The sequence below is a fragment of the Arachis hypogaea genome, chromosome 2 (genome assembly GCF_003086295.3).
Source record: "Arachis hypogaea cultivar Tifrunner chromosome 2, arahy.Tifrunner.gnm2.J5K5, whole genome shotgun sequence".
Lineage (NCBI taxonomy): Eukaryota > Viridiplantae > Streptophyta > Magnoliopsida > Fabales > Fabaceae > Arachis > Arachis hypogaea.
The window spans coordinates 98,247,577-98,253,314 of NC_092037.1; positions in this window are offsets into that span (position 1 = coordinate 98,247,577).

Below are 5,738 nucleotides of genomic sequence, written 5' to 3' on the forward strand. Positions count from 1 at the left end.
GGAGAAGTGATACTGATGAGCTCTTCTGGTGGAGCCACGTGGAAATTTGCATGCATCTGACATGGTTGACACTTTTTCACAAATTCTGTGGCATCTTTCTGCAAGGTCGGCCAGTAGAATCCAGCTCGGATTACTTTCCTGGCTAGTGACTTTGCTCCGAGATGGTTTCCACAGATCACACTATGCACTTCCTCTAATACCTCGGCAGTTCTTGAGGTCGGTACACACTTTAATAATGGTGTTGATATTCCTCTTTTGTAGAGAATATTTCTCACCAGGGTGTAGTGTTGTGCTTCCCTTCGGATCTTTTTTGCCTCTTTCTCCTCTTCAGGGAGGATGTCGAATTTCATGTATTCGACCAGGGGGTTCATCCATCCGAGGTTTAAACCGACTACCTCAAGTACTTCTTGTTTGTCTTCTGTTTTTACTACCGAGGGCTCTTGGAGGGTTTCTTGGATCAGGCTTCTGTTGTTCCCTCCCGGTTTGGTACTTGCTAACTTGGACAGGGCATCTGCTCTGCTGTTTAAATCCCGAGTTATGTGTTTAACCTCGGTTTCTGCAAAATGCCCAAGGTGCTCCAGAGTTTTCTCTAAGTACCTCTTCATATTTGGGTCCTTTGCCTGATACTCTCCGCTTATCTGGGAGGTCACTACTTGTGAGTCGCTGTATATCATCACCTTTGTAGCACCGACTTCTTATGCCAGCTTTAATCCAGCGATCAAGGCTTCATATTCTGCCTGATTATTTGAAGCTGGAAATTCAAATTTTAGGGAAACCTCCATCTGGGTTCCTCTTTCATCTACCAATATTATGCCTGCGCCGCTTCCTGTTTTGTTGGAGGATCCGTCTACATAGAGTTCCCATGTAGTTGGTTTTTCCTCCTGATCCCCTGCGTATTCTGCAACAAAGTCGGCGAGGCACTGGGCTTTAATTGCTGTCCGAGTTTCATATCTTAAGTCGAACTCGGAGAGCTCTATTGCCCATTGAACCATTCTCCCTGCAACATCCGTCTTTTGGAGGATTTGCTTCATGGGTTGGTTCGTACGGACTCTTATTGTGTGAGCCTGAAAGTAAGGTCGTAGCCTTCGTGAGGCTATTACTAAGGAGTAGGCAAACTTCTCTAGTTTGTGGTACCTTAGCTCCGGGCCCTGTAGCACTTTACTGATGAAATAAACTGGATGTTGTCCGACCTCGTCTTCTCTTATTAGGGCTGATGAAACAGCTTTGTCTGCTACGGATAAGTACAGGACGAGGTCTTTTCCAGATACTGGTCGAGTCAGAATAGGAGGTTGGCTTAAAATTTTTTTGAACTCCTGGAACACCTCCTCGCATTCCGGAGTCCATTCAAACTGACATCCCTTTCTCAATAAAGAGAACAGAGGAAGGGATTTTAGTGCCGATCCTGCCAAAAATCTGGAGAGGGCTGCAAGTCGGCCATTCAGCTGCTGGACTTCCCTCAAACAAGTCGGGCTTTTCATCTCTAGGATGGCTCTACACTTATCGGGATTGACTTCGATCCCTCTTTGTGTTAGCATAAATCCTAGAAATTTTCCTGCCTCCACCGCGAAGGCGCACTTTACAGGATTTAGTCTCATCCCATGCAGCCTTATGGTGTCAAAGACTTGTGAGAGGTCTGACAAGAGGTCGACTTCCTTCTTGGTTTTTACCAGCATGTCGTCGACGTATACTTCCATTAGATTCCCGAGGTGAGAGGAAAACACTTTATTCATCAACCTTTGATATGTGGCTCCTGCATTCTTCAATCCGAATGGCATGACCACATAGCAAAAATTAGCTCTGGGTGTGATGAATGATGTTTTTTCCTGGTCTGGCTCATACATCGGGATTTGATTATATCCCGAGTAGGCGTCCATAAATGATAAGTATTGGTACCCCGAGCTGGAGTCCACTAGGGTATCAATACTTGGTAGGGGATAAGGGTCCTTGGGACATGCCTTATTTAAGTCGGTATAGTCGACACACATTCTCCATTTGCCATTCTGTTTTTTGACTAGCACGACATTGGCTAGCCATGTTGGGTACTTGACTTCTCTGATGAAGCCAGCTTCCAGGAGCGTCTGCACTTGCTCTTCTACTATTAGGGCTCGTTCTGGACCGAGTTTGCGTCTTCTTTGTTGTACAGGTCGGGATCCTGGATAAACCGAGAGCTTGTGAGACATGAGCTCCGGGTCTATCCCAGGCATGTCAGAGGCCTTCCAGGCGAAGAGGTCGGAATTATCTCTTAGGAGCTTGGTCAATTCTTTTTTTAGGGTTTCCCCTAGGTTGGCTCCTATATGAGTACTTTTTCCTTCCTCTTTGCCGACCTGTATCTCCTCGGTTTTTCCTCCCGGTTGTGGTCGCAGCTCTTCTCTGGCCCTTGCGCCACCGAGCTCTATTGTGTGAACTTCTCTGCCCCTTCCTCTCAGATTTAGGCTTTCATTGTAGCATTTCCTCGCCAACTTTTGGTCTCCCCTTACCGTTGCTATTCCCGCTGAGGTCGGGAATTTCATGCAGAGGTAGGGAGTGGATACCACTGCTCCGAGTCGATTAAGGGTAGCTCTGCCGATTAAAGCATTATATGCTGACCCCACATCAATGACTATGAAGTCTATACTCAAGAGTCTTTGATTTTTCCCCTTTTCCAAAAGTGGTGTGAAGGGGCAAAAATCCTAGTGGTTTTATTGGCGTGTCCCTTAATCCATATTGGGTGTCGGGGTAGGCTCTTAATTCTTTCTCATCTAACCCTAGCTTGTCAAAAGCGGGCTTAAAAAGAATGTCCGGCGAGCTTTCTTGGTCTACTAGGGTTCTGTGGAGATGGGCATTGGCTAGGATCATAGTTATTACCACTGGATCATCATGTCCAGGGGTTATTCCTTGCCCATCTTCTTTAGTGAATGAGATGGTGGGGAGGTCAGATGACTCTCCTCCGACCTGATAGACTCTCTTGAGGTGCCTTTTTCGAGAGGATTTTGTGAGTCCCCTCCCGCAAACCCTCCTGAGATCATATGGATATGTCTCTCTGGTGTCTACGGTGGTGGGTCTCTTCTATCCATATCGTCTCGCTTTCTCTTCCCATGACCGTCCGACCTTTCTATGAGATATCTATCAAGCCGACCTTCCCTGGCCAGCTTTTCTATCACATTTTTAAGGTCGTAACAATCGTTCGTGGAGTGACCATATATCTTATGGTACTCACAGTAGTCGCTGCGGCTTCCCCCCTTTTTATTTTTGATGGGTCTAGGGGGTGACAGTCTTTCAGTGTTACAAATCTCTCTGTATACATCCACTATAGAAACTTTCAGAGGAGTATAAGAGTGATATTTTCTTGGCCTCTCGAGACCGAGTTCTTCCTTTTTCTTGGTTTCCCTTTCCCTCTCTTTTGTTGCGGGAGGGGGCCCAGGTCGCTAACTCAGGTCTTTCAATTTGGCGTTTTCCTCCATATTGATATACTTTTCAGCTCTTTCCTGTACATCACTTAGAGAAACGGGGTGTCTTTTAGATATGGACTGCGAGAAGGGATCTTCTCTGAGTCTATTGACTAACCCCATTATGACTGCCTCTGTGGGCAGGTCTTGAATCTCCAAACATGCTTTGTTGAACCTTTCCATATAGGCTCGTAAAGATTATCCGACCTCCTGTTTTATTCCCAAGAGGCTCGGTGCATGTTTCACTTTGTCTTTCTGGATTGAGAACCTCATCAAAAACTTCCTTGAGAGGTCTTCAAAACTAGTAACCGACCTTGGAGGGAGGCTATCGAACCACTTCATCGCTGCTTTCAATAGAGTGGTCGGGAAGGCTTTGCATCGCGTAGCGTCGGAAGCATCGGCTAGGTACATCCGACTTTTGAAGTTGCTCAGGTGATGCTTTGGATCCGTGGTTCCGTCGTAGAGGTCCATATCGGGACTTTTGAAGTTCCTCGGAACTTTTGCTCTCATTATGTCCTCACTGAAGGGATCCTCCCCACCTAAGGGCGGTTCTTCTTGTTCGTCACGGGAGTTGCGACCTTTGAGGGAGGATTCTAACTTTAAGAGTTTTCTTTCTAACTCTTTTCGTCGTTCCATCTCCTCTTTTAGGCTCTTTTCAGTTTCCTTTTGTCGCTCCCGCTCTTGTTCTAACTGTTCAAGGCGGCTGTGGACTAATCCCATGAGTTCAGTTACATGGGATTGTCCTTCTTTTTCTGACTCGCGCCCTTCTGAGGAGTTTACCTTCGGGTTTTTTATTCCGGAGGTGCCTTCTCTGTGCTGATTATCAATTTCCTGGTGGAGGGTGAGGTCCACATCGTTATTGCCTGTGTCCAGATTCTCTTGCTCAGAATCGGTCTTCACATGACCTTCTTCATGGGATCTGTCCGCCATCGGTGGATGATCTCTCGGGTCCCCGGCAACGGCGCCAATGTTACGGTGGGTAACCGGAGATTGATGGGCTGGATGACGTTGGTTGGTCCAAATGTGTGAAGGAGGAGGATTCCGAATGAGTATGCAACTCGGGAGTTACTCATTTGAATGAGCATTTATCTGCCAGCTAATCTCGTGCCCGACTTCTTCAGGACAAATCGTAGTCAACACCGACTTCTTAGTACGAAGGTCGGTGTTCAGCAAGGCTCAATCTCTTGGACTAAGCCTTTCTTTTGGACCTGGGCCTTTATTATTGGACCAGGGTATGAACAATACTAAATATAAATTTATAAATATTTAAAGAGTATAATCAATATAAATTAATTGATGAATTATTAAAATATAAAAATAATAATTATACCTTTTTTTAAGGATTATTTTAGTATGATTATGACTATAATTTTAATTTTAATGTTATTAAAATGTAAAAAATATATATATATAATTTTAATCTTGAACACCACATTCCATCCTTGGTAATCTGCATCAACTAATTGCAAAGTATGAAAAAAACGGTCAATTTATTTTCATTGAGAACCTCATTATTTGTGCTTTTCTAACTCCACCATAGGGTGAATAAGAATTCGTATTATTGACACATTGAAGGATATCTTGTAACTATTATTTGCGTCCCTAAAGCTAAAAAAGGAGTTTATAGATATTCTGATGTGATTTCAAATTTTCTGAGCTATTTATACGTAAGGTGAATGAGTTTTTTTTATAGTTATTATAATTAAATTGATAATTAAATCAGTTAAATTATTGAATTATTGGATCATTGATTCAATCAGTAGATCATAGATTGAACCGATTAATTCGATCATAATTAAATAATTATATAAAATTTTATTTTATTTAATTTATAATAAATGTCTTTTTTTCTAGTTTTTTTTTCTATAATAAACGCCTTTTTTTTAGTTTTATCTTGTATTCAAGAAATAGCTTTTGTATTTTTCGTCAAACTCCAAATCATATTATGCATTTACAACAAAATTTACAACGATACAATAATTGAGGAGCACTGTATTTGTTTGTTTTTTTTTTTTTTAATTTCCGTAGCACCAAAATAAAAAGAAAGACCGGTAGGTTAACTAACAAACTAAACGCTTATTGGGAAATATTTGGTGTTCATTTTCCAAAAATTAAAATCCATAAAACGCAAATAATTATTTAATGACTTAATGTTTTAATATATGTGAGCGCCACGAGTTAGATTTTCAAAAGCGATTGGCACCAAAATATAAATACCTACCAAATGACCATTTTAGCCCTCCATCAAACGCGCCACGTGAGCCACCTTAAAATCTTTAGCCACAAGGAGCGCAATCACGAAGCCACAAAATT